The following is a 21,608-nucleotide window of genomic DNA, read 5'->3' as shown; positions in this document are numbered from 1 at the left end:
GAGAGGAGCAGAGAGGGAGAGAGAATCCCAAGCAGGCTCCGAGCCGTCAGCACGGATCCTGATGCGGGGCTCGATCCCACGACTGTTATCATGACCTGAGCCCAAATCAAGAATCAGACGCTGAACAGAGACACATATCTAAAGTCTGATAAGATTTAAATGTGTGCGCTTACAAACCACTGGCGATAGTGAGAGTATCCAGCGATCCCCCACACGTTGTCAAGGTTCTCTGCAAATACCATTTCACCCCTCTCCCCCATATTCCTAGGTGACCGCTGATCTGTGTTCTGCTTCTGTAGATACTTTTGACTTATGTAGAATTTCTGTAACGGAATCATGCAGTCTGTATTCTTTTTTGACTTCTCTCACTCAGCGTAGTCAGTTTGAGAGTCATCTCGCTGTCACAGGTACCAATAGGTCATTCCTTGTCGTGGATAATTAGTATTTGTGTACGGATATATGACAGTGTGTTTATCCATTTATCTGTTGATGGGTATTGGAGTTGATTCCAGTTTCACGCCAGCACAAACCACTGTGACTATTTGTGTGCAAGTCTTTGTCTGAACGTGTGATTTCCTGGTCCCTTGGTTCAATACCTGGGAATGAAATGACTGGATCGTGTGTGAGGTGTGCTTTTCATTTTTTAAGAAATTTGCCTAATTGTTTTCCGAATGGCTCTCCCATTTACATTCCCACCAGCCAGTGTATGAGAATTCTGGCGCCTCTGCCTTCTTGCCAACGCGTGTTATATAGTCTTTTTCATTTCGGCTGTCCTAGCAGATGTGTAGAACTGACTTACTGTGGTTTTAATTTACGTCTGCCTCACGACATACGACATGGAGCACCTTTGCACGTGCTTGTTTTCCATCTGCATACCTTCTCTGGCAAAGTGTCTCTGTAAATCTTTTCTACATTTTTTACTCGGTTGCTTTTTTTATTTTTGAGCCTTGGGAATTTGTTATATAGCTATTCCACGTCCAAGTTCTTCATCACTTATATGCTTTGCAAATATTTTGTCTCCGTCTCTGGCTGTCTTTTTCTTTCCTTAACAGTATCTATCAGAGGATGGAAGCTTTTAACTTGAAGGAGGAGAATTTGCGAGTTTAGTTTTTATGATTATATCTTTGATGTCATGAAGAATTTTCCCAAACTTTACTTCAAGAAGTGTTACGGACTTTGGGTTTGACATGAAGCCTATGATCCATTTTGAGTTAATTCTTACCTCTAGTGCATGGTGTGAACAAAGGTCATATTATGCATATGGATATCCACTACAGTTGTTCCAGAACAAATTAATGAAAAGACTGTTCTTTCTCCACCGATTTGCCTTTGCACCTTTGTTAAAAAATAATTCTCTCTATATATGTGGGCTAATTTCTGGGCCTTCTGTTCTCTGCCATTAGCCTAAGTCTGTCTTTACACCAATGCCACACTGTCTTCAAAACTGGACCTTTCTCGGGGCGCCTGGGTGGCCCAGTCGGTTAAGCGGCCGACTTCGGCTCAGGTCACGATCTCGCGGTCCGTGAGTTCGAGCCCCGCGTCGGGCTCTGTGCTGACAGCTCGGAGCCTGGAGCCTGTTTCAGATTCTGTGTCTCCCTCTCTCTCTCTGACCCTCCCCCGTTCATGCTCTGTCTCTCTCTGTCTCAAAAATAAATAAATGTTAAAAAAAATTAAAAAAAAAACCCTTTCTAATAAATCTTGAGGGACACCTGGGTGGTCTAGTCCGTTAAGCATCCAACTTCAGCTCAGGTCATGATCTCATGGCTTGTAAGTTCGAACCCCACTGGGCTCTGTGCTGACGGCTCAGACAGAGCCTGGAACCTGCTTCGGATTCTGTGTCTCCCTCTCTCCCTGCCGCTCCCCCACTCATGCTCTGTCTCTCTCTCTCTCTCTCTCTCTCTCTCTCTCTCTCTCTCAAAAATAAACATTAAAATTTGTGTAATTAAAAAATAAAAAATAAAGTAAAAATAAATCTTGAAATCAAGTAGTGTCATTCCTCCAGTTTCATTCTTCCTTTTGAAGTTGTTTTGTTACCTAGGTTTTGTGCATTTCCATGTGAGTTTTAGAATCAGTTTTTCACTTTCTTCAAAACTTATGAGGATTTGGGGGATTTTCTTGAATCTATAGTATCAGTGTGGGGAAAATTGACATCTTTACAGAATTGATCCATGAAGGCATCACATAATAAGAAATGCTTATGCTATGGGGTGGGGCATCTGGGTGGTTCAGTCGGTTGAGTATCAGGCTCTTGGTTTTGGCTCAGGTCATGATCTCACAGTTGGTGAGTTCGAGCCCCAAATCAGGGTCTAAGCTGACCGCCTGGAGCCTGCTTGAGATTCTCTTTCTCCCTCTCTCTCTCTGCCCCTCCCCCACTTGCATGCATGCTTTCTCTCTCTCTCACTGGCTCAAAAGAAATAAACTTAAAAAAAAAAAAACAGAAATGCTTCGGGATGTATCTATGTGTGAGTTCTATAGACTGAAACCACAAAATGTTGCTGAGAGAAATCAAATACCTAAATGCATAGAGAGATATGCTTCAACTGACCATTTAAAAGATTTGCCCTGCTTTATTGGCATTGTTTTTTTTTTTCCTTCCTCTCTGTGCTGCAGCCCAACGCCAAAGAAATTAAGATATAATAACTTTAAAGGTGTGTTGTTTGACTCTATCTTCAGTCCCTAATGAAAAAGTGATTGATGGAAAGTTTAGAAATGTAGTGTTTATAAATAAATTATTCCTGGAATCATTAGGTGCTCTATTTATTCTCCAGGCACTTTGTTCTTTCTCTTCCTCCATTTTTTCTGTCTGTCTTTTGCTACTTCACTTCTCATTAGCGTCTTTGGCAAGGATTGTAGACAGAAGAAATAAGACCGAGCTCGTAAATTCCTTTCCCCCTGTTACGAAAGCCTTTGTGGAGAAAGAGACGGCCTGTTGTGTTTAGGGATGCCACTTACCTTTTCGCTCCCATTCCCTGTCCTGCCTTTCCATAGAGGAATGACAATCGGCAGCAGTAGGAAAGTACAACTATGCACGTTGAACTCTAAATGCTGCCGTCTGAGTTTGCTCCTGTGCTTTATCAGTGAATACTCAGAACATGTGTCAAGTGCATTTCTCAAGAGGGAAGCCTATGTTTCTGAAGAAGATTTGTCACAATAAAGATTTAGAATTCGAAATTGGTTGGATTCTCTGGTAGGGTTGGCTTGGTAGCTGTTGTGATTCTGGCAAGCTATTACTGAGAGCTTTCGTCAAACTTCTGTGTTATTCATACTTCAGGTTAACAATTCTGATGAAAATTTGCTTTCGGGTCTCATCTTGTCAAAGACTTGGTAGAAGTTATAGCTAACGGATATATGTTACGAAGACATGGCTTTTTAATTTGGGGGCATAATAAATAGCATGTTATTTATAAGTATCTTCCATAAGATGTAGTTGAAACTGTGTTACTCTGGATAAAATAAAGAAAGAAAATAATACATATTGTGATGTAATATCCCTCATTATCTTCATTATATTCACTTGATTGTTCATTTGCAAAGTAGGTAATCTGCTAGAGACACTCAGTTATTACTACTGATTTGAAAGGTTCTCATATAATTTTACTTAATTTAGAGTAAAATTGCCTGCACAGTATGTAGCGTGAGGTTAGTGATTCTCTGGAAGGAACTGTTGTGAACAAAGAAAAACAAGCAAAGAAGGGGACCCAGCAATTGTCAAGAAAAATTGCATTTGGTCTTTGAGAAGTAAAAATACAAAAACCACAATTAGAGTCAGAGAAGAAATAGTTCAAGAGTTCCAGGATAATCATTTTGTAATATATGAGTGTATCAGGTCATCAGTTATGTCTCAATACAGCTGGGTAGGGGGAGAGTACTAAGAAATACTAAACTTATTCAAATAAGCAAGCTCTGTGGGGTGCATCGTATGACATTTAAGGAACCTGTAAATGTCATCATGGAATCAGTAGCCATCAGTTTGAAAAAGCACCGTTAATAAAATTTTCCATGTAGTCTTTAGGAAATTGATCCATCTTTAAAAAAAGGAAACTGAGAAGTGTACTTCTCTGCCAACAGTTACTGCAGGCCTACTGTGTGTTAAGCCCTGGAATGCAGAGATGAAAAGTCAAGATCCTGATTTCAAGGGCTTCCAGCTGCGGCCAATGAGGAGCTTGGCTAATCTTCCCCCCAAAAGCAGTTATAAAACTGGGGGAAAAATTAAGTGCTGTAGAATCAACCAAAGGCATACAATAATCTGAGAAGCGTTATACTTGAGAAACTATTTATTATTGGATCTGTTCATCAGAGGATGGAAACTTCATTAGCTCAAGATGTTGGGGCATAACCTCAGTCCAATCTTTGGCTGATCTTTAAACTGTGCAGTTGCAAGGGTGACCCCTAGGAGTCCAGGTTTAAAAATTAAAACAAGAATTAGAAGAAGAAGAAGAAGAAAACCAAGCATGGATATAATAGGCTGTGTTCCATGGGAAGACACATTTCATGGACTTAATCCAGTCAAGTTGCCAAAGAAACCAAAAACAAACAAACAAACAATAATAAAAATCAACAGCCACCATGTTAGGGGGAGAACTTGGGAATCCAGAGTTGCTAATGTGACTCAGAAAAAATCAGTCAATAGAAACTTTCTCTGAGTATCCCTAAATGTTTGGTTTAGTAGACAAAGACTTCAAAGCAGTGAAATGAAATTATTTTGAAAAAATTAGAGGAAGTTATGACACCACGAATCAACAGGTAATAAACCTCAATAAGCACACAGGAATTATTTTAGAAAAAAAAGAATCACATGGAAATTCTGAAGTTAAAAATACAGGAACTGAAATGAAGAATGGAGCGTGACTCAAGAGCGGATTTGAGATGGCAGGAGAAAGATTCTATGAACTTGAGACTGATCAATAGAAATTATCCAATATGAAGTACACGGAAAAGGGACTGAAGAAAAATTAAGAATGCATTGGAGATTTGTTGGACAACATCAAGAATACCAACATGAATGAAAGAGGAGTCCCAAAAGGAGAAGAAAGATAGAAAGCAGCGAGGAAAAACAAAACAAAACAAAAACAAAAACAAAGAACAAAAAACAAGGAGTTTAATGAAGTAATGGCCCCACACTTCCCAAATTTGAAAACTACCTTCACAGATCCAAAAAACTCAATGAATCTTAGAAAGAATAAATACAAAACTATCCACGTGTAGCCATATCATAATCAAACCGTGGAATACCAAAGAAAAAGAGAAAACCTGGAAAGCAGCAAGAGAGAAACAGCACATGACATGGAGAAGATTTGATGCCATTACTGACTGACTTCTCATTTGAAGGAATGGAGTCCGGAAAGCAGCTGAAGTGCATAGTCAATGTGCTGATGGGAAAAAACTACCAAGAATTATAGATCCAGCAAAATTAGCCTTCAGTGAAAGGTGAAATAAAACCCCTTCCCAGATTAACAAGAGAAAAGTAAAAATCGTTGAGAACTCATTGGTAGTAGAATACCACAGGAAGTCATTCAGACAGAAAGGGAGTGATCCCAGAAGATAACTCAGATTCACAGAAAGCAACGGAATACACTAGAAACAGTAAACATGTAGGTTGATATAAAAGGCTCCATATCTGGGGCGCCTGGGTGGCGCAGTCGGTTAAGCGTCCGACTTCAGCCAGGTCACGATCTCGCGGTCCGGGAGTTCGGGCCCCGCGTCGGGCTCTGGGCAGATGGCTCAGAGCCTGGAGCCTGTTTCCGATTCTGTGTCTCCCTCTCTCTCTGCCCCTCCCCCGTTCATGCTCTGTCTCTCTCTGTCCCAAAAATAAATAAACGTTGAAAAAAAAAAAAGGCTCCATATCTTTATCATTTCTTCTCATGACTTCTTAAAAAGGCACAATATTCTATAAATTATCATAATATTGTATTATTGTATTTGCATACGTAGGTACACATTCATATATATGAAATATGTATGACAATAATATCACAAAGAATGGTGAGGAAATGGAACCATAAAGGAGCCAGTTTTCTATACCTTACTGTAATTAATTTACCATTAGTCCGCTGTTGAATGTGATAAGTCAAGATGCATATTGTAATTCCTAGAGCACCCATTAAGAAAATAATTCCAAATAAAATCACTGAAAAATCAACATAAGAGTTAGAGTATTACACTAAAAATATACTTAACAAAAAAGGCAATAAATGAGGAATAGAAGAACAAAAAAAAAGACAGGACACATAATATGAAAACCAAATAGCTAAATGAGAAAATGTAAATCCAACCATGTATATTAAATGTGAATCGTCTTAACATCTTGTTGTACTACATTTAAAAAGCAGGATCCAGCTATATGTGGTCTACCGAGACACAAATTAGATTCAAAAACCCAAATTTATTTAAAGTAAATGATGGAAAAAGGTGGTAATACTGTTAGACAAACAGTAGCCATAAGAAAGTTATAGTCATTATAATGATATCATACAAAATAGACTTTAAAACAAGAAATATTGCTAGAGAGAAAGAGGGATATTTCACATTGACAAAAGGGTCACTAGACCAGGAAGATACAAAATTATAAATTATACAAAATTATACAAAATTATAAATATATATACACACATAACAATAAAGCGCCAAAAAATACACAAGGCAAAAACTGATAGAACTGAAAGGAGACGTGGAATGAATCATGGAAATGAATTCATTTCCATCAACTAAAAATGTAAAATATTTGCATATCACCAGTCGTGTCTTTGTTAAAATAATATTGTACTAGACCAGTATGAGTTCTATTTACAATATATGCAATACACACACACACACACACACACACACACACACACAGAAACACGCACACATACACACATGTACAAGAATGAACAGTACAGATTCAGTTCCGTAAGAATCTTAGAAAAGCCTTGACCTGAATGAAGGTTTCCCCTAAATCCTATAGAAGAAGGAATGTGACTAAAGTCTCATAATAATCTTAGAAAAGTATGAATTATACAGGTTTCCCCTACAGGATAATTACCCATGGTGAGGCATCAACTTTGAAGAACCTATCAAATTCAGCCCAAGCCATGCCAAAGAACTTGTACTTAATTGATGACCCTGGCAATAGAACTCGGAATGTGCTTACCAGATTTAAAGGTCCCCTCTGAGGTGACATTTCTAATGCTCTCAAAGGGTGAGTTAAAACTCAAAATATGTTATTAATAGCAAAATGCAGTACTGCGAGAACATGCTGGATGAAGACTGACTCATCAATTTAAGAGAAAAAGCTTAACCGTGGGTGAACACTTGATGAATGTAAAAAGCTAATATGATGCAAGAATATATTTTTAAAAATGCGACAGGAAAGCTTTAAAAAGGAGTGTTTCATTAACCTCTCTTGATGAATTTTTCTTCATATACTGTATCCATTTTTTTCTATTATACCTTAAAAACAGTAGCAAGAAAAAGGATATACAGAGAAGAATGGCTGATGCCAAAAAAACAATGAATGGAAAATAGGTTCTTCCTAAGGGCAATAAAAGACATTTGGATTACTTTTGCCCAAATGAGAAAGGCTAAGAGATGGCAGCATCATTTTAAAGTTCTCAAGTTTTATTTTTTTTTAATTTTTAAAGCTTATTTATTTATTTGAGAGAGACTGAGACAGAGTGAGTGGGGGAAGGGCAGAGAGAGAGAGAGAGAGAGAGAGAGAGAGAATCCCAGGCAGGCTCCGTGCTGTAGCACAGAGCCCAACACGGGGCTTCAACTCCCGAAACCATGAGATCACGTCCTGAGTGGAAACCAACAGTCAGACACTTAACTGGCTGAGCCACCCAGGCGCCCCTAAAGTTCTCACATTTTAATATTTGTGGATTTTTACAAAGAAACTAGGCAAAAATCGAACCAAAACAAACATCAGTCTGTCTGAGAGAGGTGACGTACCACGTGGCCTCATGGGATTCCATGCGTGTATTCAACAGACCTACATTACACAGCCCTAGTGTTGCATACTGGATGAGGACAGAGCCACGTCAGCAACGGCCTGTGCCCCACGGGTGGGCAGAACGGGGGTCCTGTCCCAGCTGCGTGAACTCAGCAAAATGCCCGGCTGGCCCTCTGTGGACCTAAAACTCCCCAGCTGTGAAACAGAGACAGGGGCAGTGCCCACCGCCCAAGAAGGTCCCGGGCATTAAGTGGGGTGACGCACAGAAAGCCGTTAGTCCAATTCCAGGCACACAGAAGATGATCAGCGAGTCAGACGCCGCCGAATTTGTCTGTCATCGTCTCTGAGTCCCCGTCATCATCACTGTCACCCCTGTGGTCATCGATATCCCCGTTCGCCATCTTCCTGTCCTTCGCCCTCCTCAGCAGGATCCCCACTGTCACCCTCAGCCCCCTCGATTTTGGCCTCCATGGTGGGAATTCTGCAAGGTGATAAGCACCCACTTTGCTGCTCTGTTAGTCATTTTTTTTCTGTGAACAGATCCTGAATGTCACCGCTTAAGAGGCAAATCTAGACGTGGAACGGGCCCTGAATGGTTGTTAGTTTAGGTCACACTGTCCCATTCTCCTGTTCATGCTCTAATAATAGATGGTTATCCATCATTTAATGACATTGATGCAAAAATGTAATTTGCTTAAATTATTCTTATTTGGGGCTAATCCAAGAAATTAAGTTCCACTTATATTATAGCAAATTCATTGCACGGGAAAAATGAAGTCACACTATGATCGCATTCTTACCTTTTGTGGCAAAGGAACACGGAGTAAAGCACTTACAGCGACATATCCCCTGTTCACGAAAGGTCCAATGAAATTTGAATTCAGCAAGACTTGCTACTTAAGGAACCACGGTGCCTTTGCTGTTTAACCATGCTTTGGGCTTGCATGTTTCAGGAACATCAGTAAGTACTCTGGTAGACAAGGAACGGAGAACCGGCCCCTCTTCTCTGTCTCTGAGCTCCATTTGTGCAGGTTTCTAAAAAATAGATAACGGAAAAAATTTGGCCATCTTTTTATTGTTGCGAAATACCTACATCTGCAGAGAAAGGTTTTTGGGTTGAAGATATATTCTTCTTAAACAACAGTTTAGGGAGGTGGCTTTTATTTTTGTCCAGACTTTGGCTTTGAAATGTTACTAGCTTGTTGGTTTAGGAAGCGGCTTCCTCAAGATAAAGGAACAGTACGTTTCCATATGTCACAGGCTCATGTTGGTGGATGTGGACGCTTGTTTCATTGTCCTCTTCCTGAGATTAGGGTGGTACCCGGTGAATGACTGAGTTGCTCCTCAGGGCAGCCGATGAGCCAGTGCCTATGTACAAGGTGCCCCACCAGTCGACGACAAGATAACTGAGATATTATTGAGAGTACGCGCTTGGAACCTTTCACAGTAACTGGATGCAGCCATGACATTCAAACATATGCTTGTGTATTTATCGAAAATCTCAGTTACCAATTTGACTGAAAGTTTTAAAAAAAAAGTGACGAAGAGTGACAATAACCAAAACCGAAACAAAAAATAAATTCTGGTCCTTTACCATACCTGTTTAAAGAATGCCGGTTCTGTGGGGTATGAATAGGTACACCAGGAAAGGACATGCCATCCTTAGAAAGGCTTGGGAGAAAATGGTAAACGAAGTCAGGTAAATTCTTGTCTTCAGGACTCCTCTGAGGCTGCATCGTTAACCTCCGGGAAGCAGGGCCTCTGGCCTCCTCAAACCCTGGGTTTGTCAAGCATCAGCCACAAGCATTGTCCTATGGAGGACCTTCCTGAAGAGTTAGTATTCTGTAGCTGTTTTAAACTTGGCAGTCGCTTCTAAAATTTTTTTAACGCGTATTTCTTTATGAGAGAAAGAGAAACAGAGCACAAGCAGGGGAGGGGCAGAGAGAGAGAGAGAGAGAGAGAGAGAGAGGGAGACACAGAATCCGAAGCAGGCTCCAGGCTCTGAGCTGTCAGCACAGAGCCCGACGTGGGGCTCGAACCCACGGACCATGAGAGCATGACCTGAGCCGAAGTCAGACGCTTAACCGACTGAGCCACCCGGGCACCCCTGCAGTTGCTTCTTACATAGTATTAATACAGCAGTCTAATTCTTCAAACTTGGTTTTCCCCTTATTTTTTTTAATTTTTGCAACATGACCTGTAATGCTACTGCTGTACTCATGTGCCCATTTTTCTGATATCATGGGTTTCTTTTCATTCGCTTGAAAACAAAACAAAACAAAACAAAAACAGAGGTGCCTGGGTGGCTGTCGGCTAAGCATCTGACCCTTGATTTCAGCTTAGGTCATGATCTCATGGTTCGTGGGACTGAGCCCCACATGGGGCTCTGCACTGACAGTGGAGCCTGCTTGGGATTCTCTCTCTCTCTCCCTCTCTCTGCCCCTCCCCCACTCATTCTCATTCTCTCTCTCAAAAATAAATAAATAAACCTAATCTTCAAAAAAATGACCAGTTGATCAAAATGGAATGAAGTCCCACCTCCTGGAAGCCAGAGACTACATTCAAAATTTTTTTATGTTTATTATTTTTGAGAGAGAGACAGAGCATGAGTGGGGGAGGAGCGGAGAGAGAGGGAGACACAGAGTCCGAAGCGGGCTCCAGGCACAGAGCCCTACAAGGGGCTCAAACCCATGGGCCATGGGATCATGCCCCGAGCCAAAGTCGGTCACTTAACCGACTGAGCCACCCAGGGACCCCTACATTTTTTTTATGATTTCCGGATCATCACAGAGAATACGGAAAGAGCCTTCTCTGGAGGGGCGACTTGGAAATAGCTGTGCTGGAAAATACTTCCTGGCATATGAAGGTGAGATTAGAAACCGAAAGGATATTGGAATGAACCAGATGCGAAAAGGCTTTTTAGTGGCACCCACAGAAGGCAGAGGAAACAAGAGGGCAACTGAGGGTCAAAAAAGTCACCGAAAGTGTACTTTTAAAAAATACCCACACATGAAAGCCTTCCTTGAAATGCCGTCAGATGTCAGCACTCCGACACCCAGGTCTCGTGGCAGCCACACGTTATAGGGAAGAGATTGCTTCACTTCGTGGTGGTTCCGTCTCCCTCGTTTGTTTATCTTTTTTTAAAAGTTTATTTGTTTTGGGGGCGGGGGGGGGTTGAGGGCAGAGAGAGGGAGAGAGAGAATCCCAAGCAGGTTCCATGCTGTCGGTGCAGAGCCCGAGGTGGGGCTCGAACTCACGAACGGTGAGATCACCGACCTGAGCAGAAATCAAGAGTCGGATGCTTAAGCGACTGAGCCCCTCAGGCACCAACCCCCCCTGCCCCGCATCTCCCTCATTTAACCATTGCACTACCACGTCCAACTTCCTTTTCCTTGAGCCTGATGATCACTTGATGTTGCGTGCTGGCCATCACATTCAGAGTGAGGCACTGAGAGAGCACAGAGCAGGTGAAGGTCTCGGGACAAGCGGACACGGTCTGTGAATAAGTAAGCGCAGCCTCAGGCTTGACAGAGCCACAGTGGAGCGCTGGTGACGTCTTGTCCCGGTGTGCCCAGCTGGCTTCCTCGTCACCCCACCTCACGTGGCAGCCCTTATATCCTCCTGAATCCCAGCCTCGCTTTCTTGGGCATCTTCCCCTCCCCTCCACCTCCCCCCCAACCGACTTCAGATATACACACGGCATTTTCCTCTCTTAGGCAAGGGTTGGGGAGGGGTGCAGGGAGTAGGGAAGGACACCGGCTAGCCACCTTTTATTTCCCACTTGCCTGTTTTTGCAAAACTTCTTAAACAACGTATCTGATTTCCTCGCCACCTCCTCTGTCCTTGGTCGCGGGCATCTGGCTTTCAGGGCGGGCGCCGCCTTGACCTTGCGCTGACACTGCACCGGGCTGGGTGCTCGGTGCTCAGCACACGGCACTCGATTGCATGCTTACGATACTCCTTGGAGTCAGGTCTTCCTCCTCCCATAATTTTATAGGCCAGACGCCCAGGCTTAGGGGAAGCATTTTGCTACACGGGGTCACTATTGACAGGGCTGGGATTAAGCCCAGGTCGGAGTGACCACAACGCGTTCTCTTGACTACCTCGTTGTTTACTCGAAAGTGCCAGGAAATTGCTTCCAACTTCAAGAGGTGTTATTATAACCCATTTAATGCCCTTACTCTTAACTGGGGGGGGGAGGGGGGCATCGCCACCCTCCCGGGGGGCAGTTGCAAATTTGTAGGGGTACTTGGCTGTCTCAAAGTTGGAGTGAGAAAGCTACTGGGATTTAATAGCTAGGAAAAGGAGGAGGACAGTGGTGAGGAACGTCCTGCAAAGCTGAGAACCACCTTGTGGAACAAAGAATGGTCCTGCCTCAAATGCCGATAATGGCCCATTCGGAAACAATGATAATGGATGAGAATCTAATAATGGATTCTGAAAGCCTAAATAACTTCCCCGAATCTAGAGCCATAAATCAAACTGATCTCGGTCTGGCTCTAAAGCGTATGCTTTTTTTCACTCTATTCAACAGTACATTAAAATATTATGTATAATTTGATTTGCTCTCAGAATTATCATATTTTATATGCAACATCTCAAAAGTAATTTATTTAGAGAATAGTTAACTAATTTCCTGATTGAATGTTCTTTTAATACATTTAATGGAGATAGCATGTATCATAGTACTCTCCAGATTTTCTGAAGGATGCTAAAACTCAGTGAAAGAAACCATCAACACTGTATTAAATTAAGAGAGCTGCATATTCTGGAACATGCTGTCTTCTACACTGTCGACCAGGAGTGGAAAGGACTCATTTAGGAAAGGAGAGGGATGGAGGAGGGGGAGGGAAATGCTAGGCAAAGAGATTAGGAGAGAGAAAAACATCCTTGGATTTTTATTTAATTTGTCTTCTATACTGTGAGCTCTGGGCTGTCACTTGAAGTGTTTACTTCTCTGAAATATCATTAAGAAATCTCCTTCATAAACTTTCTACAGGGCTGTATTTAAATTTAAACAAAATTTTCGATTTTCTCTATATAAAGGCATCTGTTTAATGTGCTTATTTCCAAAATGTATGCCATATATTTTGTGTAGCGGTCATTGGTTGTGCTTGGCAAAGACCTTGTCACTCTTGGTAAAGGAGGCTTTATCATAGATCTGTGATGCACACGGGGCCATGGGGCATGCACTTGGACATGCCCCGAGTCTGCAGGATTTAACCATCCTTTCCTAACAGCCAGTCCGTGTGTGTGTGCGTGTGCGTGTGCGTGTGTGTGTGTGTGTGTGTGTGTGTGTTGGCTTTCTTTGCTACCCCAAAAACTGCAGCACCAGTTTCAGCCCCACCTTCGTGCCTACCATGGAGACTCCCATCCTGAGTTGCCTGGAGGGAAAAAAATGTTTCTATTGTGCTCTCTAGTTTTTTGGGGTTTTTTTCCCTTCCTATTTGCCCAACTTGGGACATATTTAAATTCCCAGTGTATTCCCAGTGGAGGTGATTTTCTGGGCACCAGAGAGAACAGAGAATCTCAAATTTCAGTGGTAAGAATATCTGGGGAGCTTGTTAAAAATGCAGATTTCCAAGCCCTGCACTAGAGACTTAAATTTAGTAGCTCTTAGGGGGAGTCACGCGCTTTGTCAGCAAGTCCCTCAGATGATGGAGTACGGACCGCGAACTAGACTTTGAAGACTTTTAGCTCGGGACTCAGTAGGCCCTTGATAAGTAGTTGTTGAATGTACCTAAAGGTTCTCCTGATTCCTATCGAGAGGCTGTTACCTCTAACCACATGGCCTCACAGTCCTAGAAGATTCTTTAGTCCTGTCTTGCCTTTTGTCTACCTTTGTCCCCCTGTTTTCAGTGACTCTGGAAGTCTTACCGTGGTTGCTTCTCACGGTCTCCTGCACACACCCTTTCCATTCCCACGCCATCACGCTGTGTCGGACGCTCCTGTCCCATGTCCTGTTGGCAGGTTCCCCGGGCTCCAGACTCTTCACTCCGGCTTCTGTTGGAAACCACTCTCACGTGCATCCATTCTCCTCTCCGTGCTTATACGCATCGAAGACTCTTCATGATTTGGCCCAAGCTACCCTTCCACTTGATCTCTCTCTCTCCTCTTCTCTTTAACCCCCACTGCTTTACACTCTTGTCCCTACGCGTGCATTGTGCATTTCCACCTTTCTGTCTTTGCTTTTTGCCAGTTCCCATGGGCGGAAAAGGGTTAACTCAGCAGGACTGGGTTGTTCAGACCCTGCACTTGCCAAAGAAATGCTACTTCAGGACTAGCCCTTGGCCAGCTCCCGGGAGACAGTGTCTGAGCCCCTGAAATAGTCTTCCTGATGAGAGTGTTTTTGTATACCCAAGGCCTGGGATTGTAATATATTTAAGGTAAACACACCTATTTGCATTCCTGAGACATTTTGGAGTTTATTCTATAGATGTCTTCACACAGGGTAAACTGTGTGTTGTGGTCTTGTTTGGTGAAGTGAAAATTGGAAATAACCCAATTATCCATTGAAAGCAATATTAACGGAATACGAATTCCTTCGTAGTAATAGCGATAAAGCTTCCATTTACTGAACACATTGTGTTCTAGGGCTGTGCTAAGTGTTTTACGTACAGTATTTCACTTAAGTTTATAGCAGATCTTCTGTAGGTTATCCCCACGTAGACAAACACGGAGGCACCCGGAGGTGAAATGAGGTCATATGGCTAAGATCTGTATGACCCCATCCATCCATTCATACTGGACTGATAAAGAGTGATCAATTAACAAAGAGTGATGGAGCCCTCTGTGCTGGCACGGAAGGATCCTTATGGCACATTATTAAGCTTAAAAATGAAAATTATGGGGGGCGCCTGGGTGGCTCATTTGTTTGAGCGTCCAACTCTTAATTTCGGCTCAGGTCACAATCCCAGGGTCATGGGATCTAATCCCATGTGGGGCTGTGTGCTGAGTGGGAAGCCTGCTTAAGATTCTCTCTCTCCCTCTGTCCCTCTCCCCCACTCATGTGCACTCTCTCTCTCTGTCCGTCTCTAAAAACATATGAAATCACTTGCATGTGACCATTTCATAAGCCATATATATATATATATATACATATTTGTCTATTGTATAGAAATTCTGCTCAATATGTATATGAAACATTCTAGTTGTAAAAAACCTAGACAATGAAACAAAGCACAAAGAAGAAAATCATGACCCATAACCTAACCCATCATTTCCTTACCATAGCATCTCTTTTCTGTGTTCTAAGAATAGATCTTACCAGCAGACCTCAATGCTAGCAGGTTTGTTCAGAGAACAAGAGACAAAGAAAAGTTGTGTTGTTTAAATAAATTTGACAAACACTGCATTTCACATCCTCTCCTTGTTCTGGTGCAGATATATTTCTTAAAGAAGGCCTGCAATACACCCCTTCTTTATTCAGGATTTCTTAGACTGAGTGACTGTCTAACCCTTACACGAGTTGACCGTCCATAGCTGGGCAGTTCATGGGATGAAAGGTAACTGTTGCTTCCCCCTCACAGCAGGACCCTGGGCACCGACAACAACTACTTTCTCATCTCTACATCCAAAGACAAATCAAGAGCTTCAGTTTATTTGTCCCAGGGTTTGTACATTCAAGATCCGCAGGAGTGACCCTAATTGGCCCTACCTGAGCCATATGCCCCAAACAGTCGCTATGAGAAAGGGGATAAGACTCTGATCTTTGGCCTTGGTCATGAGCTGGGCACTGTGGCCAGGGCACTGAGCTCTGTGATGGCCGAAATGGCATGAATCACAAATACCTGAGTCAAGAAAATTAGTTGCACCAAGGAAAAGAGAGGAGGGAAAAGGTGACAAGATACAAGATGTCCTAATACGCTGCCTTATTCTCTTTCTGTACTCTTTGGTTGGAACTCCTAATGTGTTTCATACAAATATGTGTTTTATATTCATGCTATATATTCCTTCTCATATTATACTTTTTCAGTTAATATATTATGAACACTTGTTTTCCACTGACATTAAATATTCTTCAGAAACATGAGCTTCTAGAGCTACATTATGTTCCATTTCATGAATGAAGTGTATTTATTTATTTATTTAAAATTTGTTAACGTTTATTTATTTTTGAGAGAGAGAGAGAGACAGACCATGAGCGGGGGAAGGGCAGAGAGAGAGGGAGACACAGAATCTGAAACAGGCTCCAGGCTCTGAGCAGTCAGCACAGAGCCCGACGCGGGGCTCGAACTCACAGACCGCGAGATCGTGACCTGAGCCGAAGTCGGATGCTCAACAGACTGAGCCACCCAGGTGCCCCTTATTTATTTTTTAAATTTTATTTCAAATTCTAGTAGAGTTAACATACAGTGTGGTATTAGTTTCATGTGTACAATGTAGTGATTCAGCACTTCCATACGTCATGCAGTGGTCGCCACACACGCACTCCTTAATCCCCGTCACTGATTTAATCCAGTCCCCATCTACCTCCCCTCTGGTAGCCATGTTTGTTCTCTAGAGTTGTGAGTCCATTTCTTGGTTTTTCTCTCCCTCTCTTTCTTCTTTCCCTTGGCTCGTTATTCCACATATGGTGTTTGTCTTTCTCTGAGTTCTTTCGCTTAGCATTATATACTCTCTAGATAGATCTATGTCGTTGCAAATGGAAAGACTTCGTTATTTTTTATGGCTGAATAATATTCCATTGTGTGTATATACCACATGTTCTTTATCCATTCATCTAGTGATGCACACTTGGGTGGTTTCCATAATTTGGCTGTTGTAGGTAATGTTGCTATAAACATAGGGATGCGTGTGTCCCTTTGAATTAGTAATTTTGTATATTTTAGGTAAATACCCAGTAATGTGATGACTGGATCATAGGGTATTTCTATTTTTAACTTTTTGAAGAACCTCCATACTGTTTTCCACAGTGGCTGCACCAGTATGCATTCCCATCAACAGTGCAAAAGACTTCCTTTTGCTCCATATCTTTATAAACACTTATTTCTTGTGCTTTTGATTTTAGCCATTCTGACAGGTGTGAGGTGATATCTCATTTTGGTTTTGATTTGCATTTCCCTGATGATGAGTGATGTTGAGCATCTTTTTTTCATGTGTCTGTAGGCCATCTGTATGTCTTCTGTGTCTTCTTCACACAGTCTCAGAAATCCGTTCAGTTCTTTGGCCCATTTTTAATTGGATTGTTTGTTTTTTGGGTGTTGAGTTGTATATGTTCTTTATATATTCTGGATACTAACCCTTTATCTGATATGTCATTTGCAGACAACTTTTCCCATTCAGTAGGTTGCCTTTTAGTTTTGCTTATTTCCTTCACTGTGCAGAAGCTTTTTTATTTTGAAGTGATCCCAATAGAACTATATTTAATGAGTGAACTGTATTCCTCTATTGTTAGGCATTTAGCTTGTCCTAAATTTGGTTTAAAAAGCTCTGGCTTATACATTCAGCATCAAGAATTCTTCTTGGTTCTCAGCATTCAGACTCACAAGACCACGTTTGACACCATTCTGCTCCAAAGTGTGTAAAATGGGAACATGGCTGAAAAGGAACATTCCTTTCCTTTAGGAGTCCTTGCAGTGGTCCCTAGAAACTCATGCGCAAAGAGATGAAATTCACATAAAGCAAGTACAGGAACTGTCCTGGTTTAGAAGCCTTATTCCCCACAAAGAACCAGTAACTCTTACAACAATTTCAAAGGGATAGGTGTCAGGGGCCTTGTAAAGGACGTGTCCAGTTACAAGTGCACACACTCAGGGAAGCTCAGTTTCTATCAGACTATGGTTCCCATAGAGTACTTGCCATGTAGCAGCCCAGGATCAGTTTTACTCTAAGTCATGGTGACTAATTATCAACATACTTGATGTGCCCTCTCATCAGGTTACCAGGTAAATGAAGGTCAAATTCTCCTGCAGAGGGGCACCCGGGTGGCTCGGTCAGTTGAGCGACCTACTTTGACTCGGGTCATGATCTTGCAATTTGTGAGTTCAAGCCCCACGTTGGGCTCTGTTCTGACAGCTTGGAGCCTGGGGCCTGCTTCGGATTCTGTGTCTCCCTCTCGTCCTCGTGCTCTGTCTCCCTCTCTCTCTCAAGAATACATAAATGTTAAAAAAAAAAAAAAAATTCTCCTGCAGAAATGGGGAAGGGTTTTATAAACCCTTTACCCACACACATTTTAGACATAAATCGTTGTCTATATATGTGATTATTTCCTTAGAAAAAAAAACCCCTGAGAAGTGGGAATATGGAGTCAAAGAGAATTAACAATTTAAAAACTCCTGGTGCATGTAGCTAAATTATGTTCTAGATAGATAGACCAAATAAAAATACCATTCGTGGTACACCTGTCATGTTTGGGGCCCAACCTGACTTTCTGGCATCATTTCCTTCATTTTCTACCTGAATGTAACTTTTCCTCTGGCCCCATGAGCCTCTCCACCATCCCACCCATTTCATTTTCTTTAACATCTCTTGGTTAGCCTTGTCTTCTGACTAGAATATTCTGTCATTTGTCTGCCTGGTAGCATCTGATTTACCTTTCAAAGTGTTCTAGAAATGTCACCTCCTCTCCAACCACTGATTCCCTTCAGCTCTTTCCTAAGTAGAACTCTTGACTCACCCCTGTCCTGCCCGTACCTTTTTTGTTCTGAAGACAGCTCTAGTGCTTCTCAGGTTGTATTATTGTCTGTATTCTCTACTAGGATGTGAACTTTTTATAGCTGGAAACTGAACTTGTAATTCCCCAGCTCAGAGCACTTTGAATCATCTATAATGACCTTTGAAAAATGTTTGTAGAAGAGCGTGAGTTAGTTTACCAGTAAAGGTTTATCAATTAACTATAGGGCAGGTACTATTGAAAGGACTCCATCCCCAGCATCTAGAATGGTCCCTGAACAAAACACATGGCCAGGAAACAGTAAGCCCTGCTTGAATGAGTGAGTGAATGCAGGTAGAGCACCGAATAAGGAAAGTCCCCATTCTCATGAAGTATAACTCTCAAAGAGGGAAGAGAGAGAGAGTAAACCAGCCAATAAGAGAGCCATGAGATGGAATAAGTGCTATGGAGGGAACAAAAATGAGGATGATGTTATAAAATGCCGGGTGGCTACTTTAGCTGGTAACCAGGGAGGGTTTTGCTGCGGAAATGGCAAGCCGAGATCTGTATGCCAAAAAGTCGTTGGCCCTGGGAAGACTTGCAGAAGAGCTTTCCAGGTAGAAGTAAAGCCTAGTGCAAAGACCCGGTGATGGAAAGAACCTGGCATGTTTCAGAGTGATAACAAGAAATGCTCTGGGGTGGGCCCGAACAGAAAAAAGAGATGATTTTCAAATTCTTAATGACTGCTACAGTATAAACATTGATGAATCATAACTCATTTCAACACCTGCCTCCCTCTCCCTCCCATCATCCCACTTTCTGGTTCTGAAGGTGTCCTGGATCCAGAGCACAGAAAGCTGTAGAGACACCCGTCTCCTCAGCCCCGTCCTTTTGTAGTCCTCCAACTCCCAATCAGATGGAAGAATGCTCCCTGTTTGGATTTCATGGACTGTCAAGCAGATCATATTTTCAGTGGGTATCTTGGGATTCCTTTAAGACGGAGTCCAAGACTGTCAGGAGGTATTTTGGAGTGGCTATAATATAGGGCACTGCTTCCCGGACTCTCATGTGCTCGTGAATCCCCTGAAGGTCTTGTTACTAAACCGATTCTGCTCCAGCAGGTCTGGGGTGAGGCCTGAGATTCTGCCTTTCTAGTAAGTTTCCAGGTGATGCCGGTGCCTCTGGTCCATGGTCTCCACTTTTAGTTGAAGGGCACGTACCACTGATTCTGAGTCTTGGCTGCCTGTTAAAATCCACTAGGGAGCTTTTAAATCCCCTGACCCTCAGGCTGCACCCTATGCGGCTTGACTCTAAATCTCTAGAGTTGGGACTCAAGCAGGTGTATTTTTTTAAATTCCCCCAGGTAATTCTAGTGTTTGGTGCGTGGACTCATCGGGTCCCTTCGGTTCACAGGCTGAATTCTACAGTCATTGATGAGGCAGCAGGTGCACTTTCAGAAAACAGACCTCCTGGGAAAAGAAAACCGTACCCTGTCAAAGTCTTAAAAGAACTCTAAAGGTAGTTAAGTTTAAAATTTGTAAAGTTTGTTTTTATTAAGCGTGTGTTTGCGTTTTCTCCCTTAAGAACAGACAGGGCTCCCTTTTCACTCTTTGGCTGTCCTAATTTAAAACTCCTGTTATTGATACTGGCCTCATTTGAAAGAACTTTTTTCTTTTTTCTGAAACCTCTGGGCAAACTAGGGTTATAAAGTAAAAAAAAAAAAAAACAAAAAACAAAAAACAAAGGAGGGACCTGCACACTGGTTTTTGCTGTGCAGCCCAACAGAATGAAATAATGGAGTCTGAGGTTTGGGATAAATACGGTCACATCAGGTTGGCATTCCCTCCAAACTGATGAAAAAAATTATACCCTTCTGGAACCCACTGTAATTAACTCTCGGACAGCATTTTTATTATAAATCCTCATTTTAAGAAGTTTGTTACTCAGCTGTAAAATTTTGCTCTAGGCTATGGCTTGGGCATAGACCATTTCGGCTTGACAGAAGCTTTAAAAATAAAGGTCTTTTATTTTTTTTTTTTCATTGAGCAAGTGAAGTGTGGTTTTAAAAAGAATGAAATATCCAGTATTCTCAGACATTCTTTGCATCTCTATTTTTTTCTCTGAGCGGTCTTGATTTCCAACAAATGAAACCTAGATCGTTCGCATATTTTAAACCAAATGTTTAAACTCCGAATTGTTGGAGGGACTCTTTGAATTAAGGAAACGCATTTTGAGGGTCACAACTCAATAAAAAAAAAAAAAGAAGAAAAACGTTCTTCACTATTTTTCACGTGCAGAGCAAGGGCGAGGCAGGATTCTATTCTTTGAAGTTCCTCGGTCTGTTGCTCATTTTTCAAAGGGGAGATTACACAAGAAAGCTGAATGAAAACAGGAAGCGAATTCAGTCTGTGCCTTCACTGAGAATTTCTCAAGGGATTCCTAAAATGTCCCTTTGTCATAAGTGCATGTTAAAATAAACAGTGGTCAGTTTCATGGCACAAAGTCTTGAGTTCTGTTTTTTGGTGTCGGGGACATTTTCTGAGGTAGCCCTCTCCCCATAGTCCAGAGGGAACAGTCGCCCATCTCTGGATGACATTGTTCCTTCAGACTTGGATGGCTTGGATTCAGATCCGGATGGCTTGGATTTCACACGGTACCTCACCCGCTGGCTGTCATTAGCATCCTGTCTGCTCACAGTGAGTTCCTTCCTCCTACCTCCTTGTCATCCCCCCTTGACAATGGATGTGACAGTCACCTTACCTTTACCTCCTGCCTGACTGTGGCATAACAGAAACCCAGTTACACACACTAGTGCCCAGAGGAGCTCTGTCCTGGGGCCCTAGGTCCGGACAACCTTATTGATGGTCAGTAGCGGTCAACCCGAGGCCCTGCAGGACTTCCTCAGTCCAAACAGACCTTACCTAGGTGGTGGCTGCAGCAAATCACCGCTTAGAAACTTGTGCTGTTGTCATTAAGAGTAGTATTTCCTTTGAAAGGGCAAATAATGTAAAATCATGGCATATAAGGATTTCATAGGCAACCACCAATGGGAGGAAAAAGAAAGATAGGCGTTAGCTTTAAAAACAG

The 21,608-nt window shown here is 42.2% G+C and overlaps 1 protein-coding gene and 1 non-coding gene across 6 annotated transcripts in view; one reads left to right on the top strand and one right to left on the bottom strand.

Moving 5' to 3' along the window:
- RNLS (renalase, FAD dependent amine oxidase) overlaps window positions 1-21,608 on the top strand; it is a 330,346-nt gene that overhangs the window by 91,506 nt on the left and 217,232 nt on the right. The window lies entirely within an intron of this gene.
- TRNAR-UCG lies at window positions 9,946-10,030 on the bottom strand. Its single transcript has one exon. It is a non-coding gene; the product is annotated as a tRNA-Arg (tRNA).

The sequence above is a fragment of the Prionailurus bengalensis genome, chromosome D2, assembly GCF_016509475.1.
Source record: "Prionailurus bengalensis isolate Pbe53 chromosome D2, Fcat_Pben_1.1_paternal_pri, whole genome shotgun sequence".
In the NCBI taxonomy this organism is placed as follows: Eukaryota; Metazoa; Chordata; class Mammalia; order Carnivora; family Felidae; genus Prionailurus; species Prionailurus bengalensis.
The sequence above is the reverse complement of the archived record's forward strand: the minus strand, read 5'-3'. Positions and strand labels throughout refer to the sequence as shown.